We start from the raw sequence: 21244 nt of genomic DNA on the forward strand, positions 1-21244 counted from the left end.
TATGACCGGCGAGTCCTTGAAGAGCCAGAGGGGCAATTGTTAGAATCCAGAAGGAATACATGTTAGGCAACAGCTGTGCCACTGTGCCCATGTCCCAGCCCAGAACACTTAGCAGAAAGTGTTCTGCCCTTTAAGTGTCAACTACAGGGGATCCACAATGGCACCTAACACAACTCCAAAAATCTCTGGTGATATGGGATACATCAATTCTGTGTACACTAGGCAGTATGCACGCAGGAAATTATCTACCGTGTTCCAACTATGGCAATTTTCAATGTGGCAATGGACGCACGTGACCTTCTTAAGCTTTATCCTGATGGGTAGCACCTCAGTGATCAGACACCGGTTCCAACTCAGCAGGTTCCTTCACTGTGATCTGTTCCCAACCAGCCAACTCTCAAGCCAGAGGAACTAAAATCCAGTTCCAATTGAAAGTAAGGATATGAGATAGTAATGATTTTCAGAATCTCTCAAGACGTACTATGATGCAAAGACCAATACACAGCAATTTCTTCAGCCATTTGAAGCCAAATAACCCAATTTAGCATTGCTCTTCACATAAAATTGTCCTAAAAAAGTCTGACCCAGAACAAAATGGCATTTAAACAACAAATTGCTTTGAAATGTTATTTAGAGTCTCGTCTATAATATCTTCAATACTCAAAGGCAAATACAAAACTCACTGTTGATTCTTATCTAAGAAAACAGAAGTGATAAGTGTGCAGTAACAGAATTAGGTGCATGATAAATTTATCCTGAAGTGAAAAGAAACTTGGATTTCACCTCTGGTCTGAAAATGAGCCGTCAGTAATACCTTCTGGTTGACAATTTGATGTGTTTTCACAAGAGACTGGCTTTCAAATGCAGGTGCCAAAATTAAAGAGAAAGTAAACTCACATTATCTAATCTTCCTTTCAGAAGGGATGTTCTGTGATTTTTGTGTTCACAAAATTCAATTCTGGTCCAGAAAAGAAAAAAACATAATTTGGAAAGAGTACCTTAGAAAGAGAGTTAATATTTAAATTCACTTAATGCACTTCCCCTCCCCCTCTGAAGAAACAAAAGAAATCTCTACTCAAAACCTTGTTCCTCCCTCCAGCATGCAATCTCTGGTCTATAATCTCTTCTCTGTCATGGACTGAGTACATTTGTGGGCTTTTCTTGGTCTAATGCCACATGAATTTGTGTAATCCCTATCCCATCTGGTACAGAAGTTGTCAGGATGCACTTACCTTCTCCAGTAAAATTGATATTACTGAAAATCCAGCACTTTCCTAAAATGAACAATTTAAGATTAAACTCATTTCCTATGAGTGGGGCATACAAATGAAGAGATCTGATGAGTATGGAAAAGGAAGTTGATATGGGACTTGGGTGCCTGGGCTTCTGCAGTCAGCTAATGTCCTTCTTCCCTTTACAATGAGCACAAAAAAGAATAGCTTCTTCCAGACCTTCTTTCCTGCATTTCTCATAGAAACTAAAACACAAAGGCATGTTTCCTGAGAAGGAGACAAAGCTTTGCTTCTTCTAGAAATAATTTATCAAGAAAGCTTTGAAATGAGTTAAGCTTTTGTCCCAAACACAGTCAATAAAGGATACCTAGAATGTGAAATCAGCTATCAGCTCTAGGTAGTTTCAGAGATACTCTTCCCCAAAGCTCAAACCTGCAGAGCAGAGAGAGAAGCAGGTGCAATAAAATGTTAAAACAATAGGCTAAAAGGATTTTTGCTAAGAGATGTGGTGAATTACACAGGGCTACTCTAAGGACCATTTCATCTATATCTGAAAGAGGGTTTGTATTTCTTTCAAACATTTTAAATAGAGGGTTTTTTTAAACTACAATTTAATGTATAAATATTACAGAAAAATTTGGATTAGAACTATAAGAAGGTCAAATTATACACCCTGCACTGCAGAGAGTGCCTGCGCGCATGTGAATGCTTATATAGACCGATAAAAATTAATTTCCATTAAAAACCTAATTCTTAATACAGTGAATAATTATCATTGCTGAAGTTAAGTGTGCCTTTACTGATAATTTCTTCTGACAACTGCAATTTTGAACTCTCCATCTGGCTGTTCAGCTCAAGAGAAGGCTGACCTAGAGAAAAAAAACATTTTCTGCTCAGGAGAAGGCTCTTTCAGAAATGTAATGGGATGTTAGACTGTAAAGTAAGATTTGCTACATTTAAATTCAAGACAGATAGCTGCATAGAATAACAGGGAAGTAGTATTAAAAAGGTGCTTCAGTCCTCTTATTCTTTTTAAGCTTTTCCAATGTTCCCAAGTATTCTCCCCTTCCTTTCCTCAAATGATACAAAAAAACTGAACAAAGTGTTTCTTGGGCAGAGTTACACTTTGGCAGAAAAGCGTATGTCTTTGATGTTTATACAGCAACAGCTCTAATTCTACCCAAACTAATTTCCTAATTAAAATAAATGAGCAGAAAAGTGAGAAAACAAAAATTCACAGATGAAGAAGATCCAGCTAGATCATCCAATTCTCTCTTGCCATCTCTATCAGTCAAAACTGTATGTTGCCCTTCAAGGATGGATGGGAATTGTTCATTTTTATAACTGCAATACAAAAAGAATTTATCAAATTTGCTTTAGAGGAACCAAAGCAGCCAGTGTCTCATGCAGATTCTCTCAAACGGGTAACACATGTTTGTGAGCTCTGAGGCATGTTTAATGTAGTATTTGCCCAAATACACCATTAAGTTCAGTGTTGCAGCTCTGTTAGAAACCAACAGCTAATATCAAGGAAACAGGCCAAGGAAGGAAAAACCCCTTTGCTCAAATGGCAAGACTTGCCATGTTTCTGTTGCTAGTAATGAAAGAAAAATTAAATTTAAATGTTTTGCCAACCATCTCAATCTAGTAAAGCCAAATGATGACTAATGTGGATTTGGCATGAGATACTGGAGAAATACTAAGCTGCTTTTCAGTGAAACCTGTTCATACAAATTCAGTTTTTTCATTCCTCCTGGCAGTTCTTCCTTTATCCATCAGGGCCCGAGTGACAAATCATTTTCCGTATATCATGGAACCAAATGCTAATGTCACATCACAAGCTTCATTTGTACTTATGCGTTTGTGTTAGGGTAATGAGAACAGAGATTGGTCTATAGCATTGATCTTCACACGTGTTATAAACACAGCCTTATTCTATTTTCACATTGCTGATGGGATCTGTTTCTGGGGATTATCTGTTAGCCTTGATTTGGAGGGTATTGCCCCTGCTAACTTCTTCACTCTGCTAATGTTTTTCCTCACTTTAATTCCAAAGTCAAAAGCTCATCCAACACAGACCTGTTTTCATAAAGTCCCTGCTGTGCCTTTTGGGCACTGCAATAGCTAATGGTCCTGACAGAAAATTAATATCTACCACCAATTTTGGAGGAAATATTTCCCGGGAAGAAACAGACTCTTAGCAGATATTGAGATGATTGCTGAATGGTGATTGAGAATAATATAGTTAACTGCCAAAAGGAATTAAATGTTATTGTAATGTGCTGTGCTCAGGACCAAAATTGTGCTTACCAGCTCAGGGCTTCTGGATTCTACACAGAGGTTAGATAAACCTAAGTCAGTGCTGCCTGCAAGCAGAGCCCAGGATCCTGTGGGATATCTAGTGTGCTGCCCTAAATCTGGCAAACAGTACTTTGTTCCATCACCAGCGAGATCTGCTCATGTCAGGTTTGTATGGAGAGCACGCAATAAGAACCAGCATCCTGAGAGAGAAGGGGTTTGGTGACATGGCAGTGCAGGAGAAAAGTAATCCACTATGTTACAAGAAACTGTCTGTAGAACCACAACAACAACAAAATTGCTAGAGCTCATGTTTCATGGCACTGCCTTACAGATTTTACAAGTGAGACAAAAATCTGCAAGTATCAGGTATTCCTCCCTCTCCAGGCAACTTTTACAAAGAAACTCAGCAAGCACCCCATACACAACTTCAAAATACAAAATGGTTATATATTGGCTAACACAGCCAATAGCTATGTAGGGTTGAAAAGCTACTAGAATAAGTTTTAATGTGCTTTCCTTTCTCTGTCTGCTGAGCCTTTGCTGTCAGATCTGCCAAATAGGTGGGGAAAAGCCAAACTCCACCGTACCTTGGGCAGGCTGGTCCTTGGTACTGCTGGCCTACTACCTTCCAGCTCCCACATCTTCTCCTTCAGTTTTATACCCTTTCATATCACTCTTTTTTTTTTTTCTTGAATGCCAGAGCTGCTAATCATTCCTGTGCCTCCAGTTTTACCTTCCTTATCTTACATGGCTCTTATTTCTGTAGTTTCTTAAGCAATTTAGTCAGGAGCCCAAGCCAAGGTTTTGCAGCTGTGCTGTATCACTGCAAGGTCTCAGACCACAGACAGCTGAATCCTTCAGGAGGTCATGGTTCTAGGATCAGGGCTACAAAAGGTAACTGGAAGGAACTGAAGTACAAGATGAAATGGGCAGCAGATTAAGCCTTTGAAAAACTAGCCAGAAAAAGGCTACTATGTTGGTAAAAAGAGAGGAAGAAGTAAAAAGAGGAGATAAACTACCAGTGTGCTGGACTGGTGGGCAGGAGACAGAAGTGGAAGTCATTACACAAAGAAATCATAAGGAAAAAAGCAGAGCACAAGGGATGTAACATCTGTGAATGCCTTTTATCACCGATTTTCAGAAAGCAGCCATCTCAGACACAAAACTGCCAAAAGGGTCTTATTTATATAGGGCTTGTAATGGAATGACAGAAAAATCTCTGCTTTCTGGCTCCTTTGTAGCTGTGGATAACTAAATAGAGATTTTAAATACTCCCATATATATTCACAGGATCCAGTTTTCCTTGTGGCCAAATGCCACATAATGATCACAGAGATGACAGCTGAAGATGTAGTTTGGTGTGACCCAACTGTTTGCATCCAAGATTATTCGAGCATTTTAACCGCAACAACAAGAGTTGATAAATGGAAATTTGACCAGAATATTCCAAGTTCTCTAGATCCCAGCAATATCAGATGGTGAAGAAATGTATTCTTGTGCAGGCAGGTGGATGAACTACTGATCCTGAAGAACTGTCTGGGAATGCTAAGAATAAAGGGAAGCAATAGCACCTGATGGCATTACCACAGCCTCACGAGTTCCTGACTACATTGAACAACATGAGCTGTTCATGCCTTTGCTTCTGGTCCCATCACATACCCAGATCTCCTTTTAACGCATATTCACAGATGGTAATTTGTAGCAGAAATAAGCTTCTTCCAACTACAAGTGAGATAGTCGGGTCAGCTGCAGTTGTCCCTGCTTGGGCAAGAACATGATGCAGGCCCTTGAGAATCTGTTTCCACCACTTGCTGTTTGGTGCAGCTTGTGGTTCCTCCCCTCTGCTTGGGGAGGTTCTTCATACCAGCTAAGCATGGCTGGGAAGGAAAGCTCCAGTAGCTGGCGTGGGAATTCCTTGCCCAGATGGGCTTCAGTCTCTCAACAACTGGAAAAATTCCAGTGGCTGACTCCCTGATCTTCTGTTAGGAGTTGTTTCACAGTGTGTAAATGGTATCAGTGAGCCCAAAATCAGCTTTCCTACTGGTAAGTGGTATGGGAAACACATGCACCAAGCTTCTTCAATAAAGTCAATGTTTAAATCTCACAAAATGACCATGAAACAAAGCTAGAAAAGAAAAACGCAGACATGACAACATTTAGAACAAACTTAATGTCAGTCTGCCCTTCTAGGTTGATCAGAGATTTCTTTGAGGCATGTCTTAGCCTGGGAAACTGGGTTGGCGACTCAGCATGCCATCTCCACCATCTGGTCTTGCCTGCCAGAGCTAACCTGAGGCCTTGGTCACCTACAGAGCCAGCACAGCAGCCTCCTGACCCATTGCCTTCCTAGGCACAGTCTTTCAGAGCTGGCTTTTCAGTGTAAAAGGCACCTCCACCCCAGCTGCCTCTGTGCTGCACTGCCTGAGATGTGCTGAAGCTGTATATTCTTCCTGCTTTTTATTGCTTTCAGCACCTCTCACTTCACACCTCCCTGATCCTGTTTTGATCTAGCAGGAACAGAACACAGTGTGTAGTGCAGCACTGTGCAAAATCGCTCACCCCCACTTGTACCCATGCACCAACTTGTTTTTATTTCATTTAAGTTGCCTTATTGAAGGCATGACATTTTCATTACCAATGTAGCATGTTATAAACAGTACATCAGCTGAAGGATTAACTACATAAACATTTTGTTAAATCTACTGTCATCATTTCACTGTGATCTGATGATAATCACATAACACATTGCTAATACTAATTATTAGTCTTGACAGATTTGGCATGTATAACAATTTCATCCCTTCCTAGCATAAGCATTTCTCCACCTAGTGATCACCCCTGCCTTTACATCACCTGGAGTGCCTCCTTCTTTCTCCACAGGATTTTTTAACTCTTTCATCCAAGCTCCAGAGGCTATACATCCACCTAATTGAAGTGGTCACATCTGGAAAGGAAATATAAGCATGAGTTGATAGCATATGATTGCTTCTGGACATGGTATTTTCTAGTGTTGTCCTACATCTCATGAAAAGGCTGGAGGCAAAATGCATCTCAGGCAGAATTGAAAAGAATTAAAGTCAGAGAAGAGTTGATGAAGGCATCTTATTTTTTTTCCTTTATGGCAGAAAAATTATAGCTGCTGACCTGTTTTAATAGTTGGCTTGTTAAAAGATGTACTACTGTCAAAACTCTGAAAACACAGAAATGTTTTTTGATTTATAAAACTTATCTTAATGATTATAAAGTATTTCTGTTTAAAAGTTGTACTCGAGCACACTTAACAACACGGGTGACAGCAAACTGATAATTTTAGCTTTACAAATGCTGCTACAAAAATGTTTTCAAAAAAAACTTTTAGCTTCAAGGTATGAGAAGTAGATACCTAACAAACATAGCTTGAGGTTAAATTTGTTTTCCAAAACTACGTCTTTTTCTGGGTGCTTATACTGACAAATAAATTTTGTGTTTAACAGAGCTTAAGAAAGACACTGCTAAGCCTTTACTGCTTTGGAGGAAAGGTTATTTGGTAGGTTTCCAGAAAGGTATGAAAGCAGATTTTCTGAATGTGAGCGTGTTAGCTAGTCTGCATCCTCCACATTTTATAGAAAGCAAAGAATTCACTAGAAGTGACCAATAGTTTCCACTGATATGTCTACTTCATAGATCTATCTTTAATCTTTTTAAGAATTAAATTAATTTTGCTACAGAACACAAGTATGCCTATATTTACTTTTAATGTTAACTAAACAAAAAACTTGGTTAGACCTTTAGGTTTTACTGCTATGGTAAAAGCTATATTTCTTATAACTTGTTAAGATATATTAGCTAACAGAATTACTTGAGACTTTAAATCTTCAGGATTCTTGCTAGTATAAAGAACGAGCGTATTCTGTTAAATAAGCTAATGTTGTTTTCTTTGTAAGGTCTAGCATAAAATGGTGTTACATTCACCTGCTACTTTCAATTCACCCGTACCTCAAAATGTGAATACAGAGCAGTGTGACTTAGCTAAATATAATGGATTTGTGATTATTTCACACAACTATTGATAACTCTTGTAATTTGATTAACGTGTGAAAAGTTCAGAGACAACGAGTTACAGAGACAGCACTTGCTTCTCCCATAGTTAAGCACCTACCACATTATGATGTTAAAATAGTGCTACTGTTTGGGGGAGACACCTCACAAAAGAATTGACATCTCAAACACCACATAGTCTACCCTTCAAAAACCACACCTAGATGACAGGTATCTTGCCTTAGCAAATGGACTGCTTCAACAATTCACATCTGAGTGTTAATGGCACGTTCTTTTCCATCAGCAGCAAAATCCTGTGCAGCCTACCTTTGAAAGCCTGTGGGTAAATGAAGGATAGAATCGCAATAAGTTAATCACATCTAAAAATGTATCAACATGCTTGAAATTATTTAAACGGAGTAATTTTTCCAGCACAATTGATGGTATAAGTACTTTTTTCCCATTTACTTGATTGCTTAAGAGCTCTCTTAAGCTGTCTTCCAAATCCTAACACCAAGCTGTCGCTTGAGTATCACTGAATAAAACCTATCAAACTGTTCCACTACAGCTAACCTAAAATAATGACTTCTACATCAGCATCTGCTGGGCTCTAACAAGCAGAAAATGACATTGATCTTAATCAGATCAGACACCAGCTTCTCTCAGCTCTAGCTCAGAGTTTATTTGATTTCATGCTTCATTATAAAATCAATTAATTGTTTCATTGCCTAGTCATTTTATGTGTTATTTATAAAACTCATTGTGTAGATATTCAAAAGGCAGCAAGCAGTCAGCATATTTTGTCTGGTAACACACACGCTAGCCCCAAAGTATGAATGGAAAAATAGCATTATTTTTAAAAGATGCAGCATGTATAAACCAATGCTATGAACTAGTTCACCTGATCATCAAATGGCGTGATCAATTGTACCAGCCAGGGGGTATTTCCTGCATGCCTAAAAGCCCTGTTTTCATACTGGCTTCAGAGCCTTTGACAAAGAGAGAAGTGCCATTAACAACCCTGTCCTCAGTGTCACCTTTTGCCAGGGCACTTGTACGTTCCTGCAGAAGACCTCAGCCTCCTTAGAGCTGAAACATCTTCAGTTCAGTGAGGTATTTAACAAGCTGAAACTAAGCACTGAACACCAAAATTAATAAGTACGGCCATTGCAGAACGCCAGACACACGGAATATTTAAGCCACAATGAGGCTCCTTTGATGCTTCACAATAATTATTTCATTTTCCAAGCAGCTTGGAAATTTGAGTGAATGCTTATGGACAACAGGATCATTCACTCAAGCATGAGTTTCCACATGAAGTTTATTTTTAAGGAATTTATTCATGGTTTACTCTATAAAGTTTTTAATTTACATCTAGATTTAGCAAAGCACTTAGCCATGATGCATTAGAGTTCAAAATGCATTTCTATGAATATACAACTAGAAACATTCATTTCAGACAAACAGGTTTCTAACATTAGCAGTAAGAGAAATAATATTCTAAGCTTTGACCCTGAAAAAAATATGCATGTATCTTTTCTGCTGCAGTTAGTCATTGCAGTGGGTGTGGGCTGGAAAACTGTACTTCTATTTTTATCTTAACTTTTGCCCTCATTGCCATGCTCATATTCCAAAGGATGCTTGACTCCAGTTTTCCTGAATCAGTGAATCCTGCCAGTCAACATATGATCAACGCCACAGACCTGAACTCAGTTTGGCAAGCATCCAACCCAGAGAAATGACTGGAACTACAAGTGACTGAATGACTTTCAATGGGCTGCGTAATATTTATCCAGAACTCAAGTATTCAAGGGAAAAACACTAATCTCAAACCGGCTTAGAGTATCTTAATGTTTTAGATGTTCCTCTGTCTTTTAAACAGAGGCAGCTGAAGTCCAGAGTGTTTCGCATTCTCCCCACTAGGACCATGTCACCTCATTAGCATCTCATTTCTATGCAGTCCTGGAAAGTGACCCTTACCCAAAGGTTATACTTCTTGAAACGTCTTCACTCCTACTCTGTCCTCCTTCCCAGTCCAAAGCCCTAACAGCTGCATTCACCTGCATTGCTTAACTACTGAGAAATCACCTTAATCAATACTGTACAACTAATGAAAACCACAAGCGTGTAAGTTGGAGCAACATGAGAAAAAGCATGTCTTGTGATGGATATGTCCTTGTGACTGGGGTGAGTACACTACAATGACTGATTGCTGCTAGGGAACCTGCCTTCAAAAGACATGCTCCATCAGCTCATATACAGCCTCTGCTCTTACTCTTCAAGGGGTCTGACTTGTTGATTAGAGCCCTACCTACCCCATGGGCTCCCAGCGCAGGAGCGCAGCAAAACTTCCATACCTCAAGTGTAGTAAATGTCAGCTGCAAAACATTGGAAAATGGATTCTGAAGGAATGAGTCTCATTCTGAACACCCAAGATTAGATAAGTCTATTTAACATGTCATTAGCTTCTGGAAAATGAAAACTGTTACTCTTCTGGAGTAAGGATGTGCGTATTATAAGTAAACACTTGGTCTCACCAAATTACTGATAGCTTCCATTGACTTGATGAGGGATTTAATAACATTTTTATTTAAACTATGTGCCCCTAGGGGACATTTGTGTTTAAATATCAATCGCCAATATTCCTTTGAGACATAGGTGCCTAGTACAGCTGGATTACTTATACAGCAGTCTTTGTTCTCTTTGCTTTAAAGACACCTAGCGCTAAGAAGCGGGTAAACATTTCTTCTCCAAATCTACTTACAAGAGCACTTTCATAAATTCTCATAAGCCGAGAATTACATTTCCTCATGTACGTCATCCATAAAACCAAAAAACATTGCTTCCAGGATTCTGTCTTCACCATCTCAGAATCAAAGGGTGATTCAGGACTTGCTAAATCACCTTCTCATCCTGTGACTAGGAAGACAGTCACTGATTCCAAATTCAGGGAAAAGACAACTTTCAGGGCTGTGCCCCAATAGGGAAGAGGAGAAAAATAGCTATAGACCATAATGTCAGTGATTTGACACCTATGACCTACTCAGTTTATCTGAGTAGATCATCTCTGATATGAGTTTATCTACTGAGATCATCTATGATCTATTCAGTTTATTAAAAATAACATCACCACTGCAACAATGTAAGGAGTAAGTTGTTTTAAATCTAACTTCATCATGAACAGAGTGGGTTATTTTTATGTTTCTGTTATGCAGGATTTAAAAGTCTTTTGCTTAGTGAGTGCTAAGAGCTCACATCAAGTGCTGCTGAAATTGTGATTGTGCAACACCTTCCTGGAATAAGTCTTAACTTTGCATAATTTACTTAGGTAGCAAAACTTCTCCCAGATGATAGCACTAGTCCACAAAGAGCTTTAGGTTCTCACTATTGGTGAGTACGCATTCACCAGCTCCAGTCACAGTTCTGGGCACCCCGACAGAGGAAAGATGTGACTTATCGGAACCAGCCCAGGGCCACAAAGATGAGTAAGGATGCGGAGTATCTTTCATACACAGAGAGACTGAGAGCTGTGATTCCTCAGCCTGGAGAAGTCTCAAGGGATCTTAGGAACGTATATAAATGCTGGAGGGAAGGGGGTGATAATAAGGGAGCCAAACTCTGCTCAGTAGTGTCCATAGACAGGAGAAGAGGCAATGGATACCTATTAAAGCACATGAAATTCCATCTGAACACAAGAATGTACATTTTTTTTAAGTGTGAAGGTGGCCAAACACGGGAACGGGGTGCCGAGAGAGGTTGTAGAGATATTAAAAACCCAGCTGGGCATGGTACTGAGCAATTTGCTCTACCTGCCCCTGTGTGAACATGGGGGCTGGACTAGAAGATCTCAAGAGGTACCTGCCAACCTAAACAATTAACATTAACACCATAATCTGCAGCAACAACACAAAAAAATATTCTATTACTGCTATGTCCTTGCACATGTAACATCAATTTTTGTATCATCTGCAGTTGTCATTGGGCTACAAGCAACTGCAAATAGTTCCTATTGATTAGTCTGTAGTTGGTGGATAATGTGAGCAAATGAGGTCAAAGATGGCTTCAGCAATGGAACAAAAACGTCATCTACAGTATTAATGGTCAGCTAAAACATTTGCAACCAAAGTCATACAAAGGGCAAATCCTCTTTCCAGCAACTCATTGTGCTAAAAGAGATAATCCTTGCATTGCCTGTGATTGCTTTTGGTTCAGTTTTCTGCTTAGGAGTAGAAGGACCTGTGTAAAATAAACCAATGAGAAAGTGTAAACTATACTAAACATAGAGGATGCATGCCAATATTTTTTACTCTTTTTTTTCCTCCTCCTGAAGAATTCAAGTGCATTCCTGAGCCACTGAGTAAAAAAGTCAACAAATTACTTCTGCAGGTGACACAATCATCCTTCGCTTTCAAACGCTAACATGCACATATAGTTCCCAATTTTAACTTCAGAGTGTTGCACTGTGTCTTATGCAGTGTCCTCAAAGCCTTACCCCTTCTGATTTCTATCAGAAGGTAACTAACCATCTCAAGTTGGAAACAGAAATGTTACTCTTCAGCTTCTACTGAGGATAGAAATCTCCACAGACAACTTGGAAAAGACGGATCCTTACCTTGCTAGCTGAATTTTATCATCTGCTGACTCTTCTCATTTCCTTTCTGGTCAGAATTGCCCTCAGTCATGGTAAGAGGTCACCAGTGTAATGTGCAGACAGATAATATTGCTTCTCTTTTCTTTAGATTGACTTCCTTAATTGAAAGTACAATTTTAATTTCAGTTACTTTAACTCAAAAGCTTTCAAAAACTTGCAAAACATTATTTTAACTATCAGGCACACAAAACAACTTTCATTTCGTTCAATACTGAGGTAAAATAAGTCAGAAGAATACTCCAATGATTTTGCCGTTTCTTTAAAAAGCAGAAGCATATTACTGAAAGTCTGCCTAACGGCAGAGTCTGGCTACAAGAAAAATTAAAAGGAACTTAGTGAGTTTACTAACGTCTTAACAATAGTGGAAAATCCAAAGCAGAAAGTACTCAGTGGGGAGTATTTTAGTATGGAAGAAGAGCCATAAGTGGCATGGTGAACATATTCTGCAATGTTTTTCTATTGCCTGAAGACAGGAAATCCATTTATTCAGATTATGTATTCTGCAGTGAGAAGCAGATAGTGTTCACCAATTAAGGAGGCTCTGCACTGTTCACACTCATCATAGAAGGAAATGACACAGTATCATCTTGTGTTGGGGAATGCAGCAACTGGGCAAAGAGAATAAGGGGAAAATCACATCTGAAAAGAGACAGCAGTACCCAAGCAAGTGCTCTCTGTCTCTTTCTCAGGCATACACCAAGACTGCAACCCTACTTGCACATGAGTAAGGATCTGTGCAGGACACAGCACTCAGGCTGTAAGCTCTCAAGTGCCTTAGCTTAGCTGTGAGTGTCAATTGTGCCTCTCCAGCTCCAACTGCCACGCTTCCCGGAGGGATCTCATGCTGTGTCTGAGCTACTGGCATTTGCTGCACGACGGGAAAGAAGCAGCTCTTGCCATATGTAAATTAATGGGGAGACTGAGATGGAACTGAGATGAGATGACTTCTACTAGACCCAGGAGACTAGCTGGATAAGTAAAAAGTCCCCTATTCACTCATTCAGACAGGTCAGGACATTGGTAAAGAGGCGAGAAAGCTGCCTGCAGGCAAGCTGTTGGACTGACAGTGCAGCATTTGGGGTTGGACAAATACCTCTGCTTTATCTTTAGGCAAGCAGCCTGCCTGGTGCAAGAGTACATTTGATACTCAACCCCACCCTAACAACACAGTCAGCTCCTTCACGCCCCATGTTGCAACCTGCTTTCCCCTCTTCCTGCCACTGTCTGAATCAGGAGAAACAAAAGGGTGTATTGTCTGAGTGGGTGAGTGGTTTCATCACAACTTCCAGAAAGGCTGAGCGCTGATAAAGAAAACAGACAGATATGTTACCTTGTCTCAGTTTCAGTCCTCTGCAGAACTGCAGTGATTATTCAACATACAGAGGTCTTGGGGGAGCCTCTATCATTTGTGGACTGCTATATATCCACCATTGTTATGCTTGGTATAAAACAGTATGTCAAACCATGTGCCGTGCAGTAAGACATCACTAAACAGGTCAGAACTCCACAAGAATTTGTAGGTAAGAAGTTATCAGAATGGTTAAAAAACCACCTACACCACTATGGAGATAAAGATAATTTACACTGGTACCTAGCACTCTTGGAAAAAAAACAATTTTTGCTAAACAAAACACACTTGTATATAAAGATGTTGTGAAAGCCTTAAGATTACAGCAAATATTTTGGATAAGACATCTAAATAGTTGTACTTCAAGCAACTTATGTTTTCCTACGATTTTATGAGGGTAGATGGAATTGCCCAAAGTATGCACAAGTAAATCAAATGTTTTACATCAATGTCCAAGTATTTTTCCTTCCAGTGGCAGGCAATGACAAAAATATCAACATTTACCACACTGCAGAACTCAGTCTTTTTCATATTGTCCACTTTTAACTTTTTGTTTGTTTATTCCTTTCTGTCGACAAAAGTCTCAAACATAAGTTGTGCTCAAACCAAGAAATATTTCTAGTGATGTCCCACTTGTACATGTCTAATCCTCTAAGTAGTGCAATGATAACACTCTCAGTACATGCAGTAAACACAAAGAGCGAGTTACTATGCAAGTATCGCTGCAGTTTGCCACTAAGAGTTTCTGTATTTCAAAATCAACAACAAAACCCAGCAAAATACCTAACAGCAAAATATATGCAGCCCTTTTACAATCTTCACAGTCAGTACTTGCTGGATGTGTGAAATCAGTTATATGGCAGCATCTGTAAAAATCAGGATGCTCTCTTCTGATTTTCACTCCTTAAATGTCTGCAGTTTATGGAAATAAGGAGAGGAACAAATAACTGAAAGATGGTGGCCATTTGAAAGTCTTAATAATTCTCAGAGACTCTTATGCTATCTCCATCTTCTGAAAAGAAAATTGGACAGAGGAAGGAGGGCAGAAATAAAAATGTTCATGATATCAAAATTGATGAAGGACCAAGCAGTCAAAATCAGAAACCTCCCACAAACAACTCACCATACAGGAATCTTGATCATTTCAGACTTCTGCCAGGGAAACAACAGTAAGTTGGAATGTATTCTGATTTTGGTGAGGCAGTAAGAGTGCTGATATTGACTTTGAAAGGCTCATCTCTGGAAAGTTGGAGGCATTTCACATTATATTCTGTTACGCTGAGGAGACAAGATGACAAATCCTGGGATTCTCAAAGGGCAAGCGCTGGTCTCCATATGAATTAAAGCTCAAATCAGTGAAGTTGATAAATAATTTTGCACTAATACAAAACAGTACTTGAGTTGGTTCTATAGAAGACTATTGTACCCAAAAGTGACTTCTTCCAGCTATGTCCAATTTTTTCAGTGCCACCGCTGTCACTTTGGAAACTGTACCATTATGAGCAAATAACTCTGGCTTATTGGTGATGAAGGACAAATCTTGTCCACTCTAGGCACTTAATAATACCTCCAAGTATCTCCCCTCAAAAGCTAAAATGAGTATGTTACTAGAAAAAAAACAGTATTTCTTCCATTTTGCCTCTGCAGAAGCAGTGTAAAGAGAGAGTGCTTGCAGTTTTGCTTTGCACTTTCATAACTACCATAATTAACCATAATTCTGGTTATCAGAATGAGAACTTGGAGCACAACTGCTGTTTGAAACTGCATTTTGACCCAGGTCACCCTTCCATGCACCACACTGGCAGGGCTACTTTATGCTCTCTGGCACCTGAGAAAAAGGAAAAGGTCAGAAAACTCCGTTCTCAGGAAGCTGTAAGAGGAGAGTCTGAAGCCAAAACAACTCCCATTGCTCTCCCTGCAGAGCTTTCCCCAACTGATTCTCATTCTAATCATGCCTGGTATTTGTTAATTTTTAATTGGTTTTGCAGTTTACACCTGTGGTGTGTCAAACAAATGCAAACTCTTTTGCCCTTCTGCTGCACTTTAAGCCACTAAACAAAAGATATTACCTTAATATATTTAACCTCTGGGCCTCAACAACTGCAGATAAGCACAAGACAGAGATAAAGCAGTAAAATATTTATGGCTAGATATAAAAATGGCCTCTGGTTCTATGCATCTAGCTTTGTACTTCTTTCCTTTCTATGGGTGAATCAGGAATGCAGCTGCCCACTCCCCGTAGATACTTGTGGTTCTGCACCTGGAGCTTCAAGTGACTTGGAGCAAATACCCTTAAAGGTGCAACCACAAGTGTTCCCACAGCATCAACCAAAAAGAGGACAGGGACAAAAGGCTTATAGTCCAAGTGGTTGTGCCATGTAGCAGGGTAGCAGACATCAGCTGAAGTTCTTATAAGCCTCAGCCAGCCAGAAGCACCACCATGTTCTGCACGGGGCTCATGCACAGCACAGACAGCTCACACATGTAGTCAAGTCTTGCTTGAGCAAGGGCTGGCTGGCTGCAGCTTCAGATGAATAGGGTAAAGAATACATCAGATAGAAAATATCAGATGAATAGGGTAAAGAATAGAGGAGGTTAAACTCCTTTCGCCTACCCAGTTTTCTTTTTTCACACCCAGTATAAACTCAGACAAAGAACACCTGAGTAACTTCCATTTAAGCACTTCAGACTATTGCTTAATTCAGGGAAGAAAGAGAACAGCTAGTAATCCAAACCTGAGTTGGTTTGGTTTTGGGTTTTTTTTTGCCGTGGTCTTTGAGAAGCAGAACACGCAGAGTCCTTTTCTCCTTAAGCACAAAAGAATAAAAGGATTATTGCCGGACTCATAATTCCAAGACAGTTTTCTAGTCAATTCTGTTAATTTTCTATTGGCTTCTACACTCAAAGCTTCCCCAGTTTTGAGTTCAAATTTGTTTCTGGTGCACAGAGATTCACCATTTTGCTTCTGCAATCAGTTCCAAAACCAACTTCGGTTCCTTGGTGTTCCTCAAGATTAACCATTAATCAAAGACATCCATTGTTTCAGCTAAACAAGTTAATTCCTCACCTACTATTTTCAATAGGAGGTTTTTTAATGTGTCTTATACATATACTTCCTCTAGCCTCCTTCAGCATACCAGTACATTTGGGACACAGTGAGCTTTAGGTGTAGGCTAGCTACACAACTGTATAAGTTCTGTCATTTGGAAAAACATACAAGTATTCTCCAAGTGCATTTGTGTTGGATTTTCCAGCACGGATTTCTAACCATGATTCGAGAAGTTGATGCTGGAAAGTCCCTCCTGGAGCTATGGAGGATACCTCACTCTCCTGAAAGTAGAATTCTGTTTTGGGGCAGGATAAAGTATTTCACTTATATGCTTCTCAAGGCACCTATAGCTCTACTGTATGGTATCAAAATGTAAGCCTTACACACTGATCCATTTATCTCTCTTACTTCTCCAGATTGCCTCCACGTGCTTCCAGGGACAGAAAACTTCTCCTACAGCAATAATCTTGAAAATAAAAAAAAACAAGCAAAAAAAATCAAACAAACAAAAAATCGAACAAACAAAAAAATCAAACAAACCCAACCAAAACCCCAAACTTACAAAGTTTTTAAACCCCATTTTTCTTAATCCATTTTAGATTTCTTGAAAATGATTGTGATATTGAATGATCCATTTTGTTGAATCATAAAGGATAGAGTGGAGAGATTATTTTTTGGGGGAAACACTGAAGTGAAGGATTTGATCTTCTTCAGCCCTTCAGTGCATATCTGTCAACAGAGAGTCTGCCCACCCTGCCCATCCTGTGCCTGCTCAGGACTCCCTAGGGATTCATTGTGAGACCATCCAGTACTTGTTCTCAAGATGAAGCAGCTTAATGTTTTTAAGAGGTTTTCTGTTTAAAAGCTTTTGATATCTGCTTCTTAAGTAACACATTTCTGTAATGTTATCCCTGCTGTGGATGGAATTGGGCAGACAGTACATATTACATTATAAGGCTTAACATGTCACTAATTACATTGGCCTACTTCCGTGAATCACAGATTATTCTCCTACTTATAAAGAACATCTAATTCCTTTATGTAGTTGTTTGTGCAATGTGATACAATTGCAAGGATCCACAAGAGGACAAGACCTTGTGATTTAATTATCCAAACATTAACAGACAACATCTCCAGTTTTCGTCAATACTTTGACCACATGTATGAAATGAGGAACAAAGCTCTCTTATCTTCTGCATCTTGTACACAGATACTTATTTCTTAACTCTGACTTTCCTCTTAATGAGGGATAACAAAACATTAATTGAAATAAGAAAAGCAGCTGACTGGCCCTGAATTGGCTATGCATTTTTTTAGTTCCATGAAGGAATTTCTGAATGATGTAATGGGAAATAAAGCAACAGCACAGAGACCATGGATGGGTATGGATCAGCTGACAGCTGACATACCAAGGACCTCTACTCTGTGCCTCTGTGCTGAACTACATCTTCTGAATAGACAGATTCTCTGGCTATTCATCAAGAACTTGTCCTTAAGAACTCCCTATGAGCTGGGAAGAGTGTCATTGTTCCCCTGCAAGCTGGAGAAGTTATTAGGATAAATGCATTCTATAGGGTAACTGGGTTTTCCTTACTTTGGCCAGTTTTTCATAAAGAGGGGTGCTAAGATAAAGAAAGTAAATGGTCTGCCAGCTAACTCAGGACCGAGCATTACATAAAAGGAGTGCTGAAGAAAATGCACTGGAAAAAGTAATTTCAAATGTTTCAAGTAAATGAGCCATTACAACCTTGCTCATAGTCTCCATTGGAAAACAAGCACCTGAGATTAGAGCCCTCGGAAGTTAGAACAACTTATTAAGGCACCTTCACTGGGCTTTGAATCAGTGTCTTTCACTCATGACCCTCCCCACTTCTTATGAATATGGCCAACAAATCACTTCCGAACATGAAGAACTATCTCTAATGGTTTGCTTTTTACTGCTTTTGCTCTCCATGTAGCATTTGGAAGATGATTTTTTCATCTGATGCTTTTCACTCTTCTGTTCACAAAAACACCCTACTGCCAGGATCGGAGTAAAAAGTTATCGGCTAAACACTAAACCCCAAAATTGCAGGCTTCTTGGTAGCTGATTACTTCTCTGAGCTGTTCTGCCTCAAAAGTATATCATCTCATTATTTCTTGTTTAATGATCTCATTTACCATTTAAACACTGCTTTTTACTAGAGCTATGGAAACACTGGAAGGACATTTGACTAAGAATTGATAATTTCTTCCAAATGCATTCATGACATTTCTGTATACTTTTACAAAATGTCAGGAACTAAGAAAGGCAATATGAATGAGCAAAGCAAGCTGTAAATGTTAGAATGTACTTATATACACATAAATGGTGTTCTTGTATACTCACTTTTATTTTATGATTATGTTTCAAAGTAGAGAAAAGCAACAAGAACATTATTTTGCAATAAACAGTTTAAATGTGCCAACTTTTCCAAAACTAAATACCTGGTATTTTCAATCTCTCCACAGCACTTCTTTGAACAAAACTGTTTGCAGACTTAAGTTGTATTTGCCATACACAAGGTCTGTCTGAAGCTGAATTCCTCAGGCTGAATTTACTGCTTGCTACAACAGAATGAAAACTGTGGAGTTCTATTATATACGAATATAACAGGCCAAGTGCCTTTTCTGCATTTGCAGCTTTCTAAATACAGACTTGATATCCCTCATTAAGGGGGCTTAAGGATTACGAAAGATATCATTATTTGCTTTAATATCTTACACTAAACATTCATTTGCTCAAGTCTGTAGTAACAGCACAACACTGTAATTTAAAAAAAAAGAAAAAAAGAAAAAGGAAAAAGGTAGGGATGGGGTGAGGAAATTACTAAGGAAGTAAACACAAAATCACAGAATCGTTTAGGTTGGAAAAGACTTTTAAGATCATCAAGTCCAAATGTAAACCTAACTTCTAACAAAATGTCTATATCTATTTATAGTGAAACATCTGGCTTGAGTGGATTTGTTCTCCTGGACACAGAAGTAGATGCACTAACTGCAGGTTACCAGTCTCAGTAAGATGGTCTTTGCCTAGTGCAAAAGTTGGCTCACCATTAAAGCCTGGTTGGGACTTTCTTTCTGGTAGGGAAAAGCTTGCAGCATGGTCATACTCTTGTTTCAGCTCAAGGGGAGCTGGATCCTTACTGTTCCCAAAACAAGCCATCAGGTAACACTTCTGATGTTTCTACCAATACATGCAGGAAGCACGCTTTCTCACTTTTGTTGTAAGTAGAGACTTACAACAAAACATGAGTAAAACCATGAGGTGCTGTGTCTTGTTTCAATTCTTCTGCTTAACGGTTAATGCTGGGGTGCAAGGTGGAGCAGTGACTGGGAAAGAAGAGGTGCAGAATGGCTGGCCGTGAGTCAATAGCCGGAGGGATCCAGCAACACTTAGGGAAACATGGGGCAAGAGATCTGCCCAGTAGTGGATTCATCTTCTTATAGCCTGAGAATGCTCTGAAAGGGACATCTGTTGAGCTAAATCTTGCATTTAATTTTAATCCACGTGGCTTCCTCTGCATTTGTCTAGGGCTTTCAAACTGAGAGGAGAGCCTTCATGCTAACCAAGAAAGAAAATGCGTCATTTAGTTAATGTCTTTTTGTCCTTACATAAAAAGCACAGAAAGCATCCTTTTGCTGACTTGTGACTCCACACAATCACCAGACACATGCCCTCAAAGCTATCCATGGGGCTCAGCTGACCAGAAGAAAACTAGATATTGCTCCATGACCAAAGGGTAAATTGTCAAAATGCAAAATGCGGATCCTGCTACACAAACTCCTCTGTCACAGTCCAAGGGGAAGGTGTCTGACCTGAATGAATCTTTCTCCATCCAGATTTGTTCTCCTGGTCCTAAAGCTTCCCAAAGTTGGACAGAAGCAAAAGATAATTTAGGCAAAGAGCCTTGTGTAACAAACCATGATACAGTCCCAGCTTGACTGTATACAACTGGCAGTTCAGCAATTTTTTCATGCCATCGACAGCTGTTGCAGGTTGAAAGGGCAACAGAAATTGAGTGCTTAATCTGTAAGAAATAATCAACAGAGGGAGCTCAGGTTAAATCAGTTCAGTTCATTACTAACTTCATTATCTTCTACTCATGGGTACAAATCACTCCTGGTTTAGGAAGCACAGGAATTTATTTGACCCTTCACGTGTGCACTAAGCAGAATCAGGCAGAAAGGAAGAATTACATTTCTCTTCAGGAGAAGAAACCTGTTTCGTGATCTTGTAAAAAGCTGCACTCACCTCAGTAATAGGTGCTTTGTAAATTCTACTGTTCGTATGACCATGCTCCCTGCCAGACTCCAAGATGTCCAGAGTAGTACCGAGGAGAGGCAATAATGCCTGCCCACGACACATGGCTTGAGCACAGCTTCCACTGGGCAGGGACCAAGTTACCTATTCAAAAATACAAAGTTAAAGAGTTGGTCTTCAGTGCAAATTGGCAACATATTGAAAAGCTTTTCTCCATCATCCATGTTAAAGATTTGCTACAGACAAAGGAAAAATAGGAGTTTTACTCCCATCAGTCATTTGGGGTATAGTTGTAGTGCAAAGAAATGTTTATGCTTTATATTAACTCAACAAAGGAAACTCTTGGAGTGAAGGCACAGTTTTA

The 21244-nt window shown here is 39.4% G+C and overlaps 2 protein-coding genes across 5 annotated transcripts in view; one reads left to right on the top strand and one right to left on the bottom strand.

The window, feature by feature from the left end:
* The window catches only part of LOC138719976 (melanopsin-like), a 51775-nt gene extending 45308 nt beyond the window's left edge, over positions 1-6467 (bottom strand). For 3 of the 4 annotated variants that reach the window (XR_011337349.1, XM_069855614.1, XM_069855613.1), the window contains exons 1-2: positions 6387-6467; positions 898-958 (exon numbers count right to left, since the gene is read on the bottom strand). The gene's annotated coding sequence lies outside the window, so the exon portion shown is untranslated. Of the gene's footprint in view, positions 1-897; positions 1589-6386 lie in introns of those variants that run through there. The other variant, XM_069855616.1, reaches the window with a different exon arrangement.
* HPGDS (hematopoietic prostaglandin D synthase) overlaps positions 1-21244 on the top strand; it is a 210853-nt gene that overhangs the window by 153751 nt on the left and 35858 nt on the right. The window lies entirely within an intron of this gene.

The sequence above is a fragment of the Phaenicophaeus curvirostris genome, chromosome 4 (assembly GCF_032191515.1).
Source record: "Phaenicophaeus curvirostris isolate KB17595 chromosome 4, BPBGC_Pcur_1.0, whole genome shotgun sequence".
Taxonomy (NCBI): domain Eukaryota; kingdom Metazoa; phylum Chordata; class Aves; order Cuculiformes; family Cuculidae; genus Phaenicophaeus; species Phaenicophaeus curvirostris.